This window comes from Chiloscyllium plagiosum, chromosome 11, assembly GCF_004010195.1.
Source record: "Chiloscyllium plagiosum isolate BGI_BamShark_2017 chromosome 11, ASM401019v2, whole genome shotgun sequence".
NCBI lineage: Eukaryota > Metazoa > Chordata > Chondrichthyes > Orectolobiformes > Hemiscylliidae > Chiloscyllium > Chiloscyllium plagiosum.
Genome location: NC_057720.1, coordinates 48,850,847 through 48,874,638, shown reverse-complemented (window position 1 = coordinate 48,874,638; position 23,792 = coordinate 48,850,847). Strand labels below are relative to the sequence as shown.

The window sequence follows — 23,792 nt, the reverse complement described above, 5'->3', positions numbered from 1 at the left end:
TGGTAGACTAACATATCACAATCAGGAGATGACGGGCCTACAAGTATCTCTATCATCAACAATGAGCAAGCCCAGCATATTAATGCAAAAGACAAGGTTGAAACATTCATACCCATCTTCAGAAGCAGTGCCAAGTGTATAATCCTTCTTGGTTTACTCCCAAGGGCCCCAGTAATACTGATGTCAGTCTACAGCTAATTTGATTCTTTCCTGATGGCATCAAGAAAAGAATGAAGACACGAGACAATAGCTGGCATTCCAGCAATACCACTGAAGACATGTGTTTCAGAACTGACCATACTCCAAAATACATCGTTCTATTACAGCTACAATATTGACTTCAACGTGATAATGTGGAAGATTACACAGGTATGTCCTGTGCTTGAAAAGCAGCACAAATCCAACCCAACCAATTGCCATCTTTTATCTCCATTGTCAATTATCAGCAAAGTGATCAAAGGGATCATCAACAGTAAAATGGCATCCCCTCAGCAATAACATTCTGACTGACAATGAGTTTGGGTTCCACCAAGGTCCCTCAGCTCCTGACTTATTTACAGCCTTGGTCCAGACAAAGACAGAAGAGCTGAACTCAAAATGGTGAGATGAGAGTGACATCTCCAGGACTACAGCAATTCAAGGAGGCAGTACACCACCATCTTCCCAAGGACAAGTTGGGATGGGCAATAAATGCTGCCTTAGACAACATCCACAGTCCAAGAATTAAATAAAATCAAATTTCTACTTCACACTGCTACTCCTAAAGGGTCTAGACTCAGCCCATCTACTAATCCTTCATCGGTCAGAGTATTGAGTACAGGAGTTGGGAGGTTATGTTGCGGCTGTACAAGATTAGAAGAGCTGGAAAATAGACATTTCGGGCAGGAGCGCTTCATCAGGAATGAGGCTGGAAGCCTCTGCGGTGGAGAGAGGTCAGGCCCACGCCCACAACAACCCACCCTCCCCTCCTGGCACTATCCCCTGCCTCAGCAGGAATTGCAAAATCTGTGCCCACACTTCACCCTTCACCTCTATCCAAGCCCCAAAGGAGCCTTCCACATCCATCAAAGTTTCACCTTCACTTCCACAAATGTCATTTATTGTATCCTTTGCTCCCGATGCGGTCTCCTCTATATTGGGGAGGCTGGACGCCTTCTCGCAGAGCGCTTCAGGGAACATCTCTTTCAGCTTCATTCCTGAGGAAGGGCTCCTGCCCAAAACATCAATTTTCCTGTTCCTCGGATGCTGCCTGATCTGCTGTGCTTTTCCAGCACCACTCTAATCTTGACTCTAATCTCTAGCATCTGCAGTCCTCACTTTTGCCTTCTGCTAATCAGTTTGAGAGCAGACTCCTGAAGAAGAGTGATGCCTTGAAAGTCCCTATTCATTTTGTCCATCAATCTGTTCAAGGTGGATAGATGTATCTCCAAGGGAGAGCACAGGTTGGAGCTAAAACCCTGCTTGATATTTTGCTGAATTCCACCAAAGCCACAATATTGTAATCATTGAATCCTACCGTGGGAGTGGAACAGCAGTGTTTCTAGGACAATACTGCCTGCAGAATATAAAGATTAGATTAGATTAGATTACTTACAGTGTGGAAACAGGCCCTTCGGCCCAACAAGTCCACACCGCCCCGCCGAAGCGCAACCCACCCATACCCCTACATTTACCCCTTACCTAACACTACGGGCAATTTAGCATGGTCAATTCACCTGACCTGCACATCTTTGGACTGTGGGAGGAAACCGGAGCACCCGGAGGAAACCCACGCAGACACGGGGAGAACGTGCAAACTCCACACAGTCAGTCGCCTGAGGCGGGAATTGAACCCGGGTCTCTGGTGCTGTGAGGCAACAGAGCTAACCACTGTGCCACCGTGCCACCCTTAACATTTGGCACCACGTTGAAAATGGACTCCTATCTATTTTCAGTCATAGAGTCATAGAGATGTACAGCATGGAAACAGACCCTTCGGTCCAATCTGTTCATGCTGACCAGATATCCCAACCCTGAAAATGTGTTGCTGGAAAAGCGCAGCAGGTCAGGCAGCATCCAAGGAACAGGAGAATCGACGTTTCGGGCATAAGCACTTCTTCAGGAATGGCCGAAACGTCGATTCTCCTGTTCCTTGGATGCTGCCTGACCTGCTGCACTTTTCCAGCAACACATTTTCAGCTCTGATCTCCAGCATCTGCAGCCCTCACTTTTTCTCAAAGATATCCCAACCCAACCTAGTCCCACCTGCCAGCACCCAGCCCGTATCCCTCCAACCCCTCCCTATTCATATACACATCCAAATGCCTCTTAAATGTTGCAATTGTGCCAGTCTCCACCACATCCTCTGGTAGCTGATTCCATACACATACCACCCTCTGCATGAAAAAGTTGCCCCTTAGGTCTCTTTTATATCTTTCCCCTCTCACCCTAAACCAATGCCCTCTAGTTCTGGACTCCCCCACCCCAGGGAAAAGACTTTGTCTGTTTATCTGATCCATGCCACTCATAATTTTGTAAACCTCTATAAGGTCACCCCTCAGCCTCCGATGCTCCAGTGAAAACAGCCCCAGCCTGTTCAGCCTCTCCCTGTAGCTCAAATCCTCCAACCCAGGCAACATCCTTGTAAATCTTTTCTGAACCCTTTCAAGTTTCACAACATCTTTCCGATAGGAAGGTGACCAGAATTGCACGCAATTTTCCAACAGTGGCCTCAAAAATGTCTTGTACAGCTGCAACATGACCTCCTAACTCCTGTACTCAATATTCTGACCAATAAAGGAAAGCATACCAAATGCGACTCCACTTTCAAGGAGCTATGAACCTGCACTCCAAGGTCTCTTTGTTCAGAGACACTCCCTAGGACCCTACCATTAAGTGTATATATCCTGCTAAGATTTGCTTTCCCAAAATGCAGCACCTCGCATTTATCTGAATTAAATTCCATCTGCCACTGCTCAGCCCATTGGCCCATCTGGTCAAGATCCTATTGTAATCTGACGTAACCCTCTTCACTGTCCACTATACCTCCAATTTTGGTGTCATCTGCAGACTTACTAACTGTACCTCTTATGCTTGCATCCAAATCATTTATGTAAATGACAAAAAGTAGAAGACCCAGCACCGATCCTTGTGGCACTCCACTGGTCACAGGCGTCCAGTCTGAAAAAGTCCCAGCCAAAAAAAAAGCTCCTTGTTAGACCTTCCATGACCTGACAAAAACACCTGGGTGAAGTTGCTTTCTTGTGCTTACTGGGTCCCTGAGTTCTTCAAACTTTGCTCCATTGAACAGAGCTGGAGGGAACATTGGCATTCAGTGAGTTATATTCTACTCTGTCCCTGTTACCAGTACCTACTGAGTCAGTCATATTACCACTGCTGATTAAATTGCTTGAACTCTTGTACAACAGAACAGTTTTTTTGTGATTTCCCTCAGGTTTGCAGTTCGGGCCCTACATATTTAAGCAGTCTCATGCTCATTTACATGGGTGAGCTATTCATCCAACTACAGGCCTTCTTAAATGTTGAATCAAGTTGGACTTTGGCAGCAAATAGGTGGCTGAAATTGAGACAATCTAACTTTCTATCATTTGCAAACCAGATGGTCTTGACTGCACTTCCACATCATATTTCATGAAGGTGATATTTCAGAGGTCTGCCTTACTTTTATGGGACTGTGTCAGCTTTTGCTAGGTATGTTTTGATGAGGAACTTGGTGTGTGTTTAATCACCATAGAAAGATAACACTAATTATGGCACAATGTCATCAAACTGCACCAAATTCTTTAAAAAAAGGCTTTGCATTCACAAACACAGATAATTAAGTACTCATTTTTCAGGCCTTTCCATCATTGCCATTCAATTGTACACCGTTGCTATCATTTTACTATTTAAATGAATTAAGAATAATTAGTTTCCAGACATGTAATGGCTTTAATCAGTCAGCAAGAAATCATCGACTTCAATTAAAGAGGTAGTCTTAACAAGGCCATTTAACTAATTACCTCTGCTGTCTGACAATGACTGTTAGGCGGGCTGTTAGTCTCTTTTGTCTGCTTCACAATAATATTTCAATTACTGCTATGTTCCCACTGCATAAACATCTGGGAAGGCAGTAGAAACAGAATATTGTAATCATTATAATTTATACAACCTGCAATATCAATAAATCTAAACATTGTTGCTATTCGTTACTCTCTATTGACCAGCTCCCAAACTGACCATATTCTTCCTGTTGATGAGTGAGCTTAACCTCTAAAGGTCATGTTTAAAGAACAGCTTTTCATTTTCTGCAAACAGATGTCCAGCTGTCAGGTCCATTCAATTGAAAGCTGAGGTTGGCTGTTCATGTGCCTGTCAGTAGATCGAAAGCAAACTCCTGACGGATGAACAAAGAAAGCAAATAGTTTGATCAAAGCTCACCTTGAAAGAGATCTGATTCAAAAAGGCTTGGTAAAAGGATTACCACTGCAGGCTAACAGCAGACATGCCTAGCTCATGATCTCCCACTGAGACTTTTAAATCTCGCGGCTTCTTTTTTAAGTGGAGCCAACATGTATATTCAAGAGAACGAGCAGGGGTTGGAGCTGAGGGGCAGGAGCACCATCCAAAAGCATGATATTAGTTGACACATGTACACAATGATACCCAGCTCCATCTCACCATCACCTCGCTCAACTCATCCTTTGTGACTAAATTGCCCACACTTCTTATCCAATAATGGATGACAGACATTTCCTTCAAAGAAATATCGAGATACCTGAAGCATTATTTTCAGTCCCCACCCTAAACTCTGTGCCCTTGCTCCAACTCCATCCCTCTCCAATACTCAGTTTGTTTGCAATTCTGGTATCATGTTTGATCCCATGTTGAGCAACTCACCTCATAATCATAATCATGTCATCAACAAGATGTGTCCATTTCTATCTCTATCTAATGTCCTGACTTCATCCTGTCTCAACTTATTTGCTACTGAAAATCTCTTTCTTTAAATTGTAATCATTCCAATGCAGTCCTGAGTGATCTTCAACATTTTACACTGTAAACTTGAGGTCATCCAAATTGCTGAACTTGTCTTAATTGGCAGCAAGTTGTGTTCCACTAATACTCTGTGCTCCATGAGGTACATGGATCCTGGTCAAGCATCATCTTGATTTTAAAATTCCCATCTACATTTTTAAATCCCTCTTTGGCCTTGCTCAGCCCTAACTCCTCCAACATCCTTTGACATCAATCTGGTTTCTTCTCCATTCTAAATCATGTGGACTCTGCCATTGTTGGCAGTGCCTTTAGTTGCCTTGCTGGTGAGCTGTGGAATTTCCAGCCCACACCTCCCCCTCCGTCTCCCCCGATTTTCTCCTTCAAGGCACTCATTATCATTCACCTCTTTGACTAAGTATTCAGTCATCTGACTTAATTCACTTAAGTGGCTATTTTATAAGGTTCCTGTGAAACACCGAGGAATATTTTGTTACGTTAGATGTACTACAGAAATATAAGTCGTCATTAGGAGACTGTAAGGACTACAGATGCTGGAAGTCAGTGTCAATAGATGTGAAGCTGGAAGACCAAAAAGGGTCAGACAGCATCAAAGAAGCAGCATAGTTTTGGCTTTAAACGTTGACTTTCCTACTCTTTCGATGCTGTCTGACCTGCTCTGCTTTTCCACCCCTATATAAATTGCTGTTAATGTTGCTGTAAACTGGAAAAAGCCCAGTTTCTGACTACACTGAGTATGGCTGAAAGATGTATTTTATTTCTTTTGAGGAATTCAGAGATGACATCAAGAAACCCCAACAAAATTGGAGTCAATGGGAATCATGGGAAAACACATCACTGGACAGGCTCATACCTAACACCAGGGGTAAAAAAAATCCCTTTGTGTTTTTGAGTGGTCCGTGTAAGATTTTTCAAGCTACTCTTTCTAAAATTTATTTTCAAAGGCTATCTTTTCATTCTCACAAATTCATTTACTAGGTGATGATATTGCATACTAATTTGTGTTTGTGTTTACATATGCTGTTTTTGGAATCACAGACAAGCAGAATTAACCTCATTAACAGCTGTTACGGTGGATGATTCGGGTCTCACTCACTTTGGAAGTTCAGGAGTTATTCAGAGATTCTTTGTTAGCATTAGCTAAAAGAAGTTTATCCAGTTTCTCCCAGTTGCATTGCTGCTGAATTGACCTGTTTTTAAGTGATCAGAGATTTCATTTCATTTTACCTGTTCACACAGAGGTCTCAAGTGGAATTTCTCCACTGTGTCCCTTCACTGCACACTTTATCACATGTGGAACTTGACCAAAAGTTAGCAATATTAGCGCACACACTCTTAAACACATTAGCACACAGAGACAAGGGGTTGCAGATGGTTTTTAACCTCCTTTCTTGTCTATGCCTGGAAATGTAAAACACACAAACATGCTTTTCACCCATAACAACCTTCCTTTCAACTCATATCATGTCTGCAGTCTGCAACACAATCCAGTTTTTTTTAATAGCATCTTTCCCTTTGAAGTGTTGTCTAATGTTCTCTTGACAATCTATGTATCTATGTATCTATATGCCATCGTTCCTCTCAGGGGTTTTAGACAGCCATTGAATTTACATCCACAGCCATCTTTTGGCTTGTAAGTATTTCTTTTGAAAAACACACTTTTAAACAATAACTGACACATACCTCTGCATATAAAAAGCATGTCTTCCACAGAATGGCCTGGTCTCAGCTAATGTATTTCTATTACACATGCACACTGTTGTAATATTTTAACCCAACAGTTACAAGTCTATTCACAGTATCTCAGATCACAATCTGAAATTTAAATTTAATAATCATGTTCATGATAATCCCTAATACTTACATTTCACCAAGTATTGTACTTATATATCTAATTGCAGGGAATTCGTGAACTCAGGTTTGAAGAGTTCTTGGATTTTTTGATTTATTTAGCTGAGTATTCATTTGGTTTAAACAGATTTGAAACTATTCTCCGTCCTTTACAATTTCCCTCTTCACCCATATCATTCTTGCAGCCTTTTCTTCCATTCCACACCTCTACTATCCTGCATTAACCCTCACACTCTTACAGCCTCTTCTCCTATCTCTCCTTAGAGCATCTTTCCTCCTTACTTAATCCTTCTTCTCTCTCCCCAAACACTTGTTCAACTGTCTGATTCTCCCATCCTGAACGCCTCTGGACTATGCCACAACTGAGGGGTGTAAGCCCAGGAAAAGGCCTTTCCAGCCTTGGAAAAAGACCATGCAGCATCCCTGCCAATGGTCTTTCCTGCTCTTGGCAGCATCCCAAACTTCCTCCCTCACCCCAGCTCTCAACCACTGGTCCTGGCTCCTGTCTCTCAGCCTCTGGTCTTCCCAGTGACTCTGTCCAATCTCCTCACATTGTTCCTTTTCCAGGATTGCTGCTAATAGGCTCACTACTGAAGCTTTCAGAATGAGAGAAAACCAGCCTATGATTGGAAAGCAGCTCCTCACCATTTCCTTCTCTTCTATTTACTGTGTGAGATCTTATCTTTGATTGGTCACCTTCATGAGTCAATTTCCATGACCAATTTTGAGACATCTGGGGAAGGAATCACCTGCTGTCCATACGTATTGTGAGTTAGTACAAAGGAGGATGATTATGTTTGTTGGAGGTCAGTCATCTCAGTCCCAGGACATCTCTGTAGGAGTTCCTCAAGGTAGAGTTCTAGATCTAACCATTTCAGCTGCTTCACTAATGGCCTTTCCTCTATCATAAGGTCAGAAGTGGGGATGTTCACCAATGTGTGCACAATTCTCAGCAACATTTGGCACTCCTCAGATACTGAACCAAACATGTTCATGTGCAGCAAGACTTGAATGAATATCCAGGCTTGAGCTAATAATTGTCAAGTAGCAATCATGCACACAAGTACCAGAGAATTATTACCTCCAACAAGAAAGAATCTAACTATCATCCTTGAATGTACAGCTGCATTACTATCGCTGAATCCCCCCACTATCATAATCTTGGTGTGTTATTATTGTACAGAAATTGAACTGAAGCAACCTTGCAAATACTATGGTTACAAAAGTAGGTCAGAGACTAGGGACACTAGAAACTCAAATTCTGTCTCTTCTATGCTATTTGCCAGACTGAAGTGTCTGATGGAATACTCCCTAAAAGCCTGAATGAGTGCAGCTCCAACAACATTCAAGAAGCAGGACAGCACCCAGCTGAAAGCAGCCCATTGGCATGCCAATATTTACATCCTCACCCCCAAATGAATAGTGTCATCACTAACCACACAGTGGCAGCAGTGCATACCATCTATAAGGAACACTACAGGAAACCACTAAAGTTCCTTTGACTACAGCTTTCAAATCCATGGCCCCAGCCACCTGGATGGACAATGGCATGGGTAGGTTCGGCTCCAATAACACTTGAGAAGTTTAACGTCATCCAATAAAAAGTCACTCACTTGATTGGCACCCCATTCATCAACTTGAACATTAATTTCTCTTCACCACTGATGCTCAGTGGTAGCAGTGTGTACAATCTACAAGAAGCACTACAGTAACTCACTCAGCTTCCTTTGACCTCCCAAACCTGTGACCTGTATGACCCGGAAGGACAACAGCAGCAGATGTATGGGGAAAAACACCACCTACAATTCCCCCTTCAGAAAATATTTTACATTTACTATGTTTAAAACCTTTGCATTTTTGTTATAAATAGTTAGTTTTATTTATTCTTCATTTTATTTTGTCTTCATTTCTTTTGTTAATAAATATGTTTTATTATTAAATCAAAATCTGTGATAGTGTGTGTTTATGTTTCAGCACGATTGCCCTTTGTTGAAACTAAAACAAATCAAACTTTTATCTAACAGGACAAGTTTCAGTCTGGAATCTGACATGCTCAGTAATACCATCAACTGGCATCATAATATTGTGGAATAATTTATGATTCTCTCATTTTTGATCCAATATTCAGTTATTAAACTGTCAACTTAATTGGAGCTCAGCAAAGAATTGAATAATAAATGTCACTGTCAATTATTTATCGTAAGGCTCTGGACAGCAGCAGTAAGTGTATTGAAATGTGAGATCAAGAAAAATCCACTGGCACAACTATGACCATTCTAATGCAATACATGGAGAAATAATGTGCATTATAGTTTCTTCTGCTGGAATTTTAGGACATTCTCCACTGTGTTCTTTCCCAATTCAGGTTAGAATGCAGGAGAGAAATTATATTCGATAATTATGTGACAAAAATGAAAAAAGGAATAGCTGAAAGACAACAGGGGAATGAGAAAAAAAAGAAACAAATCAGAAAGTGAACAAGTGAAAAAGAGAAAATGGTAAGAGAAAAGGCAAACAAGGAATACAGGTTAAATTGAAGGGAGAAAATAGGAAGACAGAAAATTTTAAGGAATGGCAGGAATGAAAAATTGTGGGGATACTTAGAATCATTGAATGATGTTTACACAGAAGTGGTTTATTCAGATTATCACATCTGTGCTGGATTCTGAAAGAGTAATTCAGCTTGATCCATACTCTTGTCCATTCCCAGTAGTGTTGTATTTTTTCCTCTTCAGCTGGTAATCCAATTCCCCTTTGAATGCTTAAGTCTTAACTCTGAACCTAACTATCTCGCCACACTCTGAAACAGAGCATTCTAGACCCTAACCGCTTACCTCATTTAAAAAAAATTCCTCGTCACCATTAGTTGTCTTGTCAATCATCTTAAATTGGTGCCCTTTGTTTCGCAACCCTGATGTCAGTGTGAACAACATCCTAATCCTCCAGTCCTTTCATGATTTTGAATGATTGTGTCCATGGTCACAACCTTCACTTCTCTAAGTAGGGCAATCACAGCTCTTCCAAACCATCCACATAAGTGAAATCTTTCATTTTTGTGACGAAAGTTGTAACTCTTTCTCATGACTTCCTTGTAACTTTGCATCCTTCCTAAAGAACAGTGCCCACAATTCATCAGTTGAAGCCAAACCAATGTTTTATAAAGATCTATCATATTTCCTTTGTTCTGGAACCAACGCCTATATTTATAATACCCAGATTTCTGTTTGCCGTTTTAATCACTTTCTCAAGTTGCTCTATCACCCTCAACCATTATGTGCATACATCCCCAGATCCCTTTGTTCTTGAACAATCTGCCCCTACCATCTAGAATTGTGCCTTTTACTTTACTTCATGTTCTCCTCATATAAAATTACAAAGTTAAAAATCACACAACACCAGGTTATAGTCCAACAGGTTTAATTGGAAGCACACTAGCTTTTGGAGCGTCACTCTGAAAGCTAGTGTGCTTCGAATTAAACCTATTAGACTATTACCTGGTGTTGTGTGATTTTTAACTTTGTACACCCCAGTCCAACACCGGCATCTCCAAATCATGTATAAAATTACACCACTTCTCATTTGTCTACGTAAAATTCAAATGCTATATGACTTCCCATTCTAAAAACTTATCTAGATCCCTTGGAAATGTATCACTATTCACCTTACAGTCCACAATACTTCCAAGTTTAGTATTTCCTGTAAATTTTAAAAACTATGCTCTGCACACCTAAATCATTGACATACATCAAAAAAGCAGTGTTCCTTGTATTAACCCCCAGGAACCCCACTTGCTTCCATCTGCAAAGTAATTAGTCAACATGACTCTCTTTTTCCGGTCATTTGGTCAACTCTGTATCCGTGTTCCATTGTCCTTTTTATTGAACGTGCTTCAGCTTTAGTAACAAGCATATGGTGTGGCACATTATCAAATGCATTTTGGAAGTTCATACACATCACATCAATATGATTTCCCTCATCAACAAGTTAACTTACCTCATCAAAAACCTCAATCAAGCTAGTTAAACATGATCCATTTTTTAAAAACTATACTGACTTCTCTGAAATAATTTGTATTCGTTCAGTTGACTGATCTGTTGACTCTCTTGTAGATCAAGATCTTACCTAATAGCCTTGAAGATGTTCATTGGCCTAGTTTCTGTTGCTGTCTGTGGCAGAAAGTTTCAAAGATTAAAGATCCTCAGGTTTTTTTTGTCAACTCCATCTTAAGTGAAAAACCCCTTATTTTGAAAATGTGCCCCCAAGTTCTATATTTGTCGATGGGAGGAAGTATCAGCTCAGCATTTGTCATTTTAAAGTCCCTGGGAATCTTGCATGATTCAATAAGATTAACCCTTATTCATTTAAACTCCAATAATTATAGGATAAACCTACCCACTTTCCACCATAAGACAACGCCTTCCTTTCAGGAATCAACTTAGTGCATCTTCCCTGAACTACATTCAATTCAAAGACATCCCTCCTTAAACAAATAGAGATTTTCAAAAAGGAATTGTGAAAGATTAAGGAGAAGTTCATGAATTGAAGAAGAGACACCAATAACAAGAGAAGAATGAAAGAAATAATTGAGAATTGAAACAGATAGCTTCAAGCAAAATATTTCAAAAGTCATGCTCATGAGCTAATTTTTACAATTTTGGAGAGAACACACTTGTAACTTATTAATTTTATTTTGGTGTTTATAGTTCATTCAGGGTCTATGGGCTTGCTTACTATTTCAGCATTTATTGCCCATCCCTTTTGGATGTGAGCTGCCTTCTTGAGATGCTGCAATCCAATTGAACATGGAAACACTCAGTTACACCTTCTTTCATCCTTTGGTGAGATGGAGGAAGGCTTCACTGGCAACGTTTCCCATCCTTGACCATTTTTAAGCAGTCTTTCAGATGTAAGTACATTCAGGAGCAAATTGATACATTTTACTTTTGTAGGTGTTTGCATTTTGCAAAAAGGATAATTTTTCAAACTCTTTCTTGGGTGTCAAACAATCAACCTACATCAAAGAATCAGCTGACTCACAGCAATTGGGAGATGTGAACAGGAGATTAAAATATTTCACTTTCCTCTGGAAGACTTCAGTTTCATTTTGATGGATGGTTCGATGTGTTATAGTGCAGATTGACAGACACTGATATCTACAGTAATTAAATGCAGTGTGCAGAGCAAGGATTACAGTATTGTACACGGAACATATTTGTTAGAACCTGCAGTACTGATTACTCCAATAGGTGGTAGTCTGCAGTGTTTTTTTTCGCCCCATGTTAAGCAATCACTTTATGACAAATGACAGCTGCTATTTTATAGTTTGAATATTACAGCTCTCAATGATACAATCTGTGCAGTGGATTCCCGCAAATCCAATACCATCTCTCCCCATAATGAAATTTCTAGCATCCAAAATAAGGCTATAAAAATGTTCTCAGCCTGCAAAACTTTTATTCGTGTTTTGTGTCTTTTAATATCTTGTTGAAGTTTTTACTCACTTGACTCAAGGTCTCCCAAAGGTCTGAACTTCTCAGTGACATTTGTACTGTGAGCTGTGACTCCATGAGCTTAACTTGGGTTTGATGTATACTTTATTTTGCAGGATACATCAGTTCTGCTAATGGGACATTTTTCTTTGGCAAGTAGCTTCCTGCTGAGAGGCTTTTCTTTAAATAATTTTGAAAAAAGGCCAAATTTCAAAAGCTGCTTTATGTTTTAATTTAATGGGTGAATGTACATATACTTATGTGTTTGTATTAAATTGACAAGGAGAGAGAAAGAGATTATATTCAGAGACAAAGCTATCAAAGGCTTGGGGCGGATAGCTGGTAGCTGTCACAGCTCAATCAAAGCTGTGAAGCCATTTCTAACACGGAATTATTTATTCACCCGAACATTACTTTGATCTTCAAAATTAAATATAAGTTGCAGTTGAAGTAAATTTACTATTTTTGCCTGTTTTTAATATACGTAAACATAAAAATAAACACTGGTAAGACTGCCCTTCCATAGAAATGACCGAATCTATTATGTGCCAGGGAACAGATGACTGTGAACCCCTGGACAGGTCATGAAAAATTGTTTTTACTATATTTGTTTATGACAGGTTGAGTAAACACTGAAAGCCATTAGCGTGTTTTCATTTCCAAATAGTCAAGGATTTATTTAGCTAAGAAATGCAGAGCTTGGAAGTTTTTAGGGCAGTTCAGAGTAAACTTGACTAGCATTAGAAGAAAATATACTTTACCTCTGAGAAAATAATACAGGATAGTTCAGGGAAAACACAATTACCTATGTAGAAAATTTAGTTTTGCAACTTCCAGACTAGGGGTGTATGTTTAGAATCTGCAGATTATTAAAAGCTGAGAAAATGTAACCATGTTTTTTTCAATATTGTGCAAGAAGACAATTCACAGAACAGACACAGGGCTAATGTAGTAGAACTTGTTTTGATATGGGAAGCAATTTCTCTGGATGTGAGGCTCTGTAATGGATCGTGTTGGAAAGTGGGTTGAAAATTTTTTTGGAAGAAAGGTGTAATTAACTCTATTCTATAAATATATTGTTCTTTTTTGTTTCATCTCCTGTTAAAACTTCTGTTCATTGTTAAAGAAATCTGCAGTTATTTCAATGAGTGACCAGCAAGTTAACTAAAATTTTTTAAAAATGCCAGATTTCATTCTGGGATCTGACTTGTCCAGTGGTACCATCAGCTGAGATCATAAGACCACCTTTAGGCTGCAGAGCAGCAACTCTTCTTGTTGGCACTGCTTTCCAAATCAGCACTTCCTCCTGAGTGACAGGCAGAAGCCCCACCCCTAGGTTATTAATGACCATAGAGCCACCCCACCTCCACCAACATCAGTCGTAATGCATTCCCTCATTACCATTTTGCTGGTGGGATTCTCAAAAGATTCTGCTCATTTTTTTTTATTAAGTAAGAAAACAATAACTTATTGGTTAATTTCATAATGCTGTTGTTTATATGCTTAAAATCTTATTATGGACACTTAGAAGCATTGAATTTGAGAAAAAAAAGAGGATGCATTTTTTTTCAGTGATTTAACTGGTTCATCAAATTGCCACAGGAAAATACTCCTACAGGATTCTCCTATTATAAAATGGAGACATTAAAGGTGTTCATCAAAAATCATGATGTACAGCATAACGTGAATGAGAGGGGGAAGCATCTTTCAAGTGTAAGACTTTTTCCTCTAGTGCAGAGCCACATTAATTGTATGCAAGGTAACACAGGTCCTACCAGGAAGAAGTATATTCACAAATACGTCTCTGGAGCAAGATGGAGTCAAGTAACAAATGCAATCATCCAGAAGATGTTGTGAAGCTGGGGTAATTCTGTATTATAGATGAACACAATGAAGTAGGTTTCACAAAGGAATTCCTTGTAAAGTAAAAAAAAGCGTCATTATCTTGAAGACTGGAGACGGGGACAGAAATGGTGAAGAGCTGGGGTTTTATTAAATAGTTTAACTGTCTTGTGAATGTATCACTCAGGAATTATGTCAGTTATTCAGAGCTGGTAATTCTTAATGCCCCCAATCGCTTTCAGCATATTAGGTGTGGTTAGCTCTGCAGATGCCCAAAAGACCCCAAGGACATATTTCCAACCAAACTATTTGATGCACAAGTAACATGGGAAATTGGACACAATATTAGTCATTGTCAAATCGGCAGTCAACAGTTTGAAAACAAGTGAAGGGAGTATGGAAGCAATTTATCCATTTAATTATTAGTACAATTGCTGCCTAATTTATTTTGTGATTCTATTGGCTTTTTCCAGCATAAGCATTGTTTCAAATAACGTGCATTTAATGAATCCCACAGGCTGCACATTCCACTTACAGCAGAGGTAGAGGTCAAGTGACTACAGCAGGCCAGCTAGTCAACTAAAATGCAATTGCATTTCTCCAAACATACCTCTCTGAAAAAAATGCACTATCATTTGCAGTTCCAAATTATGCAAATTACACAGTATAAATGGCCATGAAAAAAATTATTATTTACTACTGAACAATTTATTAACTCCAGTGCATTTGTACTATACAAATGCCTATCTCCAATAAGAGACAACCGCACATCCCCCCATGGCATTCAATACTATTACCACCAATGAATCCACTACTACCTATATCCTGGGAGTTACGCCATTGACCTGAAATTCAACTGAACTAGCTATATACGTACAGCGGCTACAAGAGAAGCTAGGATTCCTCCAATAAGTAACTCAACTCCTGACTCTCCAAAGCCTGTCCACTATCTACAAGGCAACATTCAGGAGAATATTTCTCACTTTCTTGAATGAGTGCAGCTCCAACAACACTCTAGAAGCTGACATCATCCAGGACAAAGCAGCCCGCTTAATTGGCACTACATCCACAAGCATCCGCTCCCTCCACCAGCAAAGCACAGCAACAGCAGTGTATACAGTCTATGAGATGCATTCACCAAAGATCCTTCGACAGGTCCTTCCAAACCCACAACCGTTTCCACCTAGAAGGTAAGAGCAGCAGATCACCTGCAAGTTCCTCTCCAATCCACTCACCATTCCGACTTTCCAATATATTATTTTTTCTTCAATGTCGCTGGCTGAAAATCCTGGAATTCCCTCTGTGGGCGCATTTTGAATCCCCCTACATCATGTGGATTGCAGCAGTTCAAGAAGGCAGCTCACCACCACCTTCTCAAGGGCAACGAGGGATGGGCAATAAATACTGGCCAACTAGTGACACCCACGAGTTAATAAAAAAAATCACAGCTTTTCCAAATATTGCCATGGGATCCATTAAATCAACTGTTGAATGTTTCATCCAAACATGGTTCCCTATTAATGCAGCACCTCTTCAAATATCTACAAAGCAGTAGTAAGACATTGAACCAACAAATTTCAGTCACTATTTGTTGATATAAGTATACATGATCAGATCATTGAGCTGAAATTTTCAGGAGTGATTTCACTACAAGTACCAGTTATGGATTAGCAACAATATTTACCACAGCAGCAGCTTCTGCCACAGGAATGACACACCCCAGAGAAAGAATATCAGCCTAGGATTGAGTTAGTACCAAAAGTTACAAATCCAAGTAACATTAAAAGACTTCTATGACTTAAAGACAATGTTTGGAATTTATGCACGGACTGTTGAAATTGAAGCCAACTTTGTTTTGAGTGCCAGCATTTATTGGCCCATAGTTGGTCTTGAGGTGGTGAGCTGCCTTCTTGAACCATACATCTTTGTGGTATAGATACATCCATATGCTATTAACTCAATAACACTGCAACTTGTATTGAGCTTCACTGGAGTATTGCAACAGAGGCCTGAGACAGAAATTGTAATAGTAAAAATGATAATATGGCAGTTTCTGTTTGTAAAAATGACCCCAAACTTCCACTTGTGTGCTACTCCAATATACCACTATGTCAGGTAGCATGGTAGCTCAGTGGTTAGCACTGCTGTCTAGCTCCTTGAAAGTGGAGTCGCAGGTAGATAGGATAGTGAAGAAGGCATTTGGTATGCTTTCCTTTATTGGTCAGAGTATTGAGTACAGGAGTTGGGAGGTCATGTTGTGGCTGTACAGGACATTGGTATGCCATTGTTGGAATATTGCATGCAATTCTGGTCTCAGTCCTATCGGAAAGATGTTGTGAAACTTGAAAGGGTTCAGAAAAGATTTACAAGGATGTTGCCAGGGTTGGAGGATTTGAGCTACAGGGAGAGGCTGGACAGGCTGAGGCTGTTTTCCCTGGAGTGTCGGAGGCTGGGGGGTGACCTTATAGAGGTTTACAAAATTATGACTGGCATGGATAGGATAAATAGACAGTCTTTTCCCTGGGGTCAGGAAGTTCAGAACTAGAGGGCATAGGTTTAGGGTGAGAGGGGAAAGATATAAAAGAGACCTAAGGGGCAACTTTTTCATGCAGATCGTGGTGCGTGTATGGAATGAGCTGCCAGAGGATGTGGTGGAGATTGGTACAATTACAACACTTAAAAGGCATATATGAATAGGAAAGATTTGGAGGGATATGGGCCAGGTGCTGGCAGGTGGGACTAGATTGGGTTGGGATATCTGGTCGGCATGGATGGGTTGGACCGAAGGGTCTGTTCTGGGCTGTATATCTCTATGATAGTGCCAGGGACCTGGGTTTGATTCCAGCCTTGGCTGACTTGTGGAGTTTGCATGTTCTCTGTGTGTCTGTATGGGTTTCTTCCCACAATCCAAGCATATGAAGGTTAGGTGAATTGGCCAGGCTAAATTGCCCATGCCGACCAGATATCCCAACCCAATCATATCCCTCCAAACCTTTCCTATTCATATATGCCTTTTAAGTGTTGTAATTGTACCAGTCTCCACCACATCCTCTGGTTAGATGTATTGTCAGGGGTAAATATAGGGTAGGAGAATGGGTGTGTTACTCTTTGGAGGGTTGGTGTGGACTTGTTGGGCCGAAGGGCCTGTTTCCAAACTGTAGGGATTCTATATTCCCTCAATGCAAGCTGGAGAATTTACACGTCATCTTCCACCTAGGTACCTTGCAACTCTCAGAATTTGACACTGAGTTTAACAATTTCAGAACTAGAGCATTTTTTAATCCACCCCCACATCCCTAGACCTGTTAGGAAGGGTACACCCTGCATAGTCAACACATTTTGTTAGTACTGCTTCATCATTTATCTCCTTCTTGGCTTATCACCAATCCTTTAGTTTGCCTCTCCTTTTTGTCTTTCACTGTCTCAGCAACACCTCCATGTATTCTGCCCACTCCTCACCACTCTCACCCCCAAACCTCACTAACTCCTCATCAGCATAAATATCACCATTTCCCAGCTGCTTTCACTGTCAAATGGTCACTGGACTCCATTTATCTCTTTACAGATGCTGCCAGACCTGCTGTGTTTCTCTAGCATTTTCTACTTTTGTTTCAGATCTCCAATGTCTGTGGTTTTAATTTAACTTACAAAGTACCTCTGGCTGCAAAGCATTTTGGGATATTTGGAACATATGAGCAGTTTCCTAAATTATACTTGAAAGATTTTGTGGTTTGGTGGATAGAGTTCCTGTCCCCGTGCCAGACGTCCAGATTCAATTCCCACTCCAGGACTTAATGGCCAGGGAAGGATTTTTAATAACATTCCCAAACAAGTTCGCGAGAAAGTTATAAATCTCTTCAACATTTGTCAGTGGCAGTAGGAGAGATTACTATCATCTATATGATAGAAAGAGCTGGACCCTCTACCATCACTACTGTACCTTCAGGCTACAACATGCATGGAAAATGCTCAAAATGCTTGGCAGGTTGCTTTGGTTGGCCAGATAGCTGGTGTGGATCAGATTAGTGCCAATAGCACAGATTTTGATCCCTATTACAGATGGTGTGAACTCAGGACCTACCTCCTTACCCTACCCATGGTGAAAATTGTGGTGCTATGGATCAGACATGATCAGGCAGAGAACTCATAAAGAAGAAATAAAACTTCCACATAACAATTTGAAAGTCAGATTTTATGAATACGATGGAATGGACTGTCTTTAAAAGAATTACTACAGCGAAAATAATTGGTTAACAAAGCAATGTTTATTGTATATATCTGTAGTCATATGAATAAGGGTGGACCTGGTTTGCTAATTTTTGCTCCAATGCAATCCAATATTAACCAATGTGATATATTCTAATTGATATTATGAAAACACAGCTACAGGGTGCAGACTGGAAGTTGAATATTCCAAGATGTTCCTCATTTAGCAAAAACTGGCAAAATGGAAAAGGAGGTATGCTGCGTTGATAATAAGTGATGGGATCAATACATTAGTAAGAGTTGATCTCAGATCAGCATACAATATGTGAAATCTGTCTGGATAGAAATAAGAAGTAACAAGGGGCAGCAAGTATTGGTTGGAGTTTTTTGTAGGCCACCAAACAGTAATTTTAGTGTGGAGCATGGTATTAATCAGGATATTAGAAAAGAATGTAGCCTTGTATTTCAGCAATCATGAATAACTTTAATCCACATGTACACTGAGTAAGTCTAATGAACACTATTGCTATGAAAGTGAGTTTCTGGAGAATGATACGTATGATTTTATTCTTACAGAGCATGTTAAGGAACCAACAAGAATGGGCTATTCTGGATCTACTATCATGTAACAAAAAATAGCTAGTTAATCTTGATATAACAGAATCTTTGGGGATGAGTGACCATAATATATAGAATTTTACATTATTACAGAAAGTCAGTTCATTCAATTTTAAGCAGAATGGTTTCCATGACCATGGGTCAGAACCCCAAAGTACTGCGTACACTTATAATTTGAAATAGCAAATGTGCTTTTTTTAAAGAGAGGGCACTTATGAAAAAAAAGTAGCTACAGATATATATTAAGTGGCTGTCTGAAGAGAGACACCCACAGAACCCGCACAACTCTGAATGAAATTTCAAACTACAGCCTTCTAAAGGAAAAAAGAGGTGAGTCAAAAAAGACTGAACTATAATCTTTGCTGACTATAAATATAGCAAGGGCTGACGACCTTTTGTAAAACAGCAAGCAACAATCAATGGATTATGACCCAAATGCAGACACATTTTCTATTTTTCACCTTGAAGAATACACAAGATTGGGTTAAAAAGCAATTTGAAACTCTACTGAAAGTATTAGCGAAACTGAACATTCTCGTGTTTGAGTGTTAACATGCAGTGAAGGTTATAGTCAAAGAATAATATTGATCTTGCCTAGCGCACATTCTGTGTGGTGTAACCTGTATGACTTACTCTGTACAAGTTCTTTTTCACCCTGTGATCTGTATGTCCTTGCTTACCATGATCTGCCTGTGCCTGCTCACATACAAAACTTCTCACTGTACATTCATACATGTGACAATAAATCAAATCAATGAATATCAATTATCCCCTTGTTACTCCTGTGTTGCAGATAAAAACTGGATCACCCTCAGTGCTTGAAATCATCTATCTTTACTGCCAAACAAAGGGAAAACAGGACAGCATATCCTTATCCTGAATTCTGGAATTCAATCATAGTTGGAAGGAATCAGAACTACAGAATCTCAACTAATCTGCAAAACTAAGGATCGTGAAACTCGCTGTTCAACGTGAATGTCAGCAGTGGCAGTACCCTCCAATGCACCAGCCACAATGTTCAACCATCTGCTCTTTGTCAACAATTCAGGGACTGATCGCTACATCTGTTTTTTAAACTTATATCTTTTTGGCCTCATTTCTTATTTCTAATATGTGCATGTGAGTTGTGTTATTAATTCTTCCCATGTTTAATAATGAGTGAAATCGTTGTTAACTGAAGATAGTCTGCTTGACTTAGCTCCTTTAAAAACATTAGTAAAGTTTAATCTGGGAGAAAGGTATCCACAAGGAAAGAGATCTTTCATAAAAAACATTGTTGCAAACAACCAGGGTGGGAAAAGGGGTGATGGTAAGTGAAAAAAAGGGAACCCTATTGCTAATCCTAATTCTAACCACACCTGGTATACAGACTGCTGTTTTTGTTCCCATTACCTTGGGAAGAATATTATGAGTATTGAGGGAGTGCAGCAAAAGGTCAGGCATATTCTGGAATGGTGGGATCAGCCTATGAAAAGACATTGGAAAAACTAGGTCTGCATTCTCCTGTTTCGGAGAATGAAAGGGTGATTTCATTGAAACTTACAAAGCACTTTAAGGGACAATTAAATGGGTGCAGAGTCCTTGTGTACATTTAAGGTTGAGTTAGATAAATTTGTGATCAGTTGAGGAATCAAGGTTTATCGGGAAAATGAAGTAAAGTGGATATGAGGAATAGTAGATCAGCCGTGATCTTACTGAATTGTGGAGTAGGCTAATGGGGACAGTATGGCCTAATCCTGCTCCTAGTTTTTAACGGTGATATGGATTGTGATGAAATGTGAAACACATATTTTATTTGGAATTGGTTTTCAAAATAGGGGCAGCTGGTTGCAGGTCAGTTCTGCAAAGGCTATTTTTTTTCTAAAATGCATGTCAGAAAGGCTTTTGGCCTATGACATAAATACATTAGTTCCAAGAAAGCAAGTAATTGCAAAAAACTGCCAGAGAGAATCCTGTAATGTTAATGGATAGAAAAACTGTTGAGCTTATGATAGGTAAAGTAAACACATCAAGACAATTAGTTTGGTTTTAAATTCAGAGCAGAAGACTCGAAGTTTTAGTTCTGAAGAATCTAGAGTTCGGTTCAGAAAATAAAAGTTTCTCCTAGTATAACTGTCTTCTACATACATATTTTCATTAATTTATCTATTTTTATTTTATAATAAACTTATGTTTAGAACTCAAAGAACACCAGCAGCCTCATATAAAAATGTTTCAGTGACTAACCATTCCACTAACCAACTGCAAAAATTAAACATACAATCTAACAAGCCAGGTGTCATTCTGGGATCTGACCTGTCCAGTATCACCATCAGCTGAGATTAAGCAAGATAGATGGGTAGATGTCCTCTGTCAGTGTAGAACCAGGCAACACAATTTCATCATAAGGTTGGAAAACATTCAAGACCACGATGAGGTGAAAATTTTATACCTACAGGGTTGTGAATCTTTGGATATTTCAACCCCAGAGATCTGTGAAAGCTCAGCCATTAAGTACATTTAAATTTGACATATTTTTGAATACCAATGACATATGGAAATGTGGGGATATAATGGGAAAAAGGTACTGAAATGGATGATCAGCCTTTATCCTATCGAATGGCAGAGCATGCCAGACTGGTTAAATGGCCTATTCTGGTTGTTACTAACCGCAAATTTATCTTTAATTGCCATGACGGGTTAAAAAAGATAAGTGACTGACAGTAAAGTATACTGTCTGTTAAACAGGTCATTGGCTTTTCAAAATATTACTGCATAAACTAAGAGGTTAATCAGGTAAATCTATTATAATATTTAATCTATCTCAGATTAAGTTTAAGAAAGAAAGATAATAAAAATAAAAAAGCTATTTTGGAATAAATTAGTTGAGAAGATTAAAAGTCCATTCATTCAAAAGGTTTCTAAAAGTTGCATCTTTAGAAATAAATTTAGAAGTAAATGCCACAACATTGATGCAATTTCAATCTCCTTTGTTAAATTGATGTAAGTTTTAAAATCATTTTCAGCCTTTAAGCAGTTTCTGCCCTGGCTCATTTCAGTGAAACAGATGTCAAGCAAGTCTTGTGAAGAGTGCTCAGTAAATTCATTACATTCCACAGTCTCAAACTAAACACATTTTGAAACTCGCTATCCTGACAAGTATTTGTGCAACTAAATTCACATTAGTTTTTACCACAAAGCAATTTTCTGACAAAAACTCTGAAGAGAAACTATGATTGTTTGTTAATTTGTAATGTCAGTTGACCTGGCAATAAAATACACAGATCTGGCTAGAATTAATCCAGCTGAATACAATTGATTGTCCATAAGATTTTCATAATTTAGAACTTATGTTGTTTAACAACGTTTTCTGATCTGCTGACACAAACTAAAACAGTATTTACAAGAATGAGGTGGTATTAATTTACAAAAAGATTAAAATTCATCCAAAAAAACAAACATACAGTGATATCAAAATCCACAGTCTGATTATTACTGAACCCCAGCCAAATTATTTTAAAGCCTGTCAGAGCAACAAATGGATAAGTGTTGAATCATTTCAAATAGTTCATGGCATTATTTGCCATGTGTGTTCTATTCATTCACTGAACTCGGCACCAGCTTTTAATACATCAAAGTTGTTTTGGAATGAGCAGAGAATATAACAAATCATTGCCAAGAGGAATGTTGAAGACATACCTGTGGTGTACTTCCTTGTGGTTTCCTATTATTGTTCCAAACTGCAAAAAAAGGAACAGTTCTAGCAACTTTAGTAGGCCTCCTTAACAATATCCTTTATTTTCTTTCTTCTGATATAATCAAGTGCGTTTTAACAGGAGGGCCCTTAGAAATGCCTCTCAGTGCATAATTTTGAGGGCAAGAGGAAAGAGTGCTAAAACAAGGATTTTTTTGTGTGTAATACTCCTTGCAGAATTCCCACACACAGATGTTACTGATTCTAAGGGATGGAAATTCCCAACTCCCCAAATGGATTCCGAGTCAGAAGATAGAAAAAGGCATTGGTTGCTATTAGATACGCATTCTAGACTACAAAAAGTGCGTGCAGTAATGAATCTGTGGCCTGGATTACAGGTTCCATGGTCATTAAATAATGACATGCCCAATCCCTCCCGGGCCATTAACCACAAAGTTATAGGGTTAAATAAACAGTCAGTAGCCAGAAACCGTGACCCCCCCCCCCCCCCCCCCCCAGGCAAACAAGGCAGTGGATTAGTCTGAGTCTTTTTTAAAAATTTCCAGCTGTTCTGTTCACCATAAATGTAATTATGTACACAATCATAAATAAACCAGACAATATAACACTCACTTACAGTTGGATCTTTACAGAACTGAACAGTATATAATTGCATTAATAAATGCTTTTAAAATCTATTTATTTACGTATTCTGACTGTAAAGAGAAAAAGAACGTTAAAAAAGGATAGAATGAGGGATTTGTAAAAGTAGGATTTGAAATAGTACAGTTTACTGGTTGCATTAACGTTGTACTCATTCATGCTGTTCTTAATCCATATAGGGTATATACCCATCCCAAAAGGTTAACCACAAAATAACCCAAATAATGATTTTTTCCCCAAAATCACAATAAATGAAGATGAGAAAATCAAAAAGCCAGATACAGAAAGAAGCTACAGACCTCCCACTAGAACATTCAGATATAAATTAAATTATCTCAGTGGTTCAGTACTACCTTTGAAGCCAACTTCATGCTTTGGTCATATGAACATCTTAATAGAGACATATAAGATAATCAAAGGATTAGATAGGGTGGACCGGGAGAGCCTTTTTCCAA

General features: G+C 39.2%; 1 protein-coding gene across 3 annotated transcripts in view; it reads right to left on the bottom strand.

Annotated features, from left to right (window-relative positions):
- Window positions 1-22,948, bottom strand: part of frem1b (Fras1 related extracellular matrix 1b) — a 188,441-nt gene extending 165,493 nt beyond the window's left edge. For all 3 annotated transcript variants that reach the window (XR_006312980.1, XM_043699276.1, XM_043699278.1), the window contains exon 1: window positions 22,680-22,948. The gene's annotated coding sequence lies outside the window, so the exon portion shown is untranslated. The remainder of the gene's footprint in view (window positions 1-22,679) is intronic.
- Window positions 22,949-23,792: the final 844 nt, after the last annotated feature.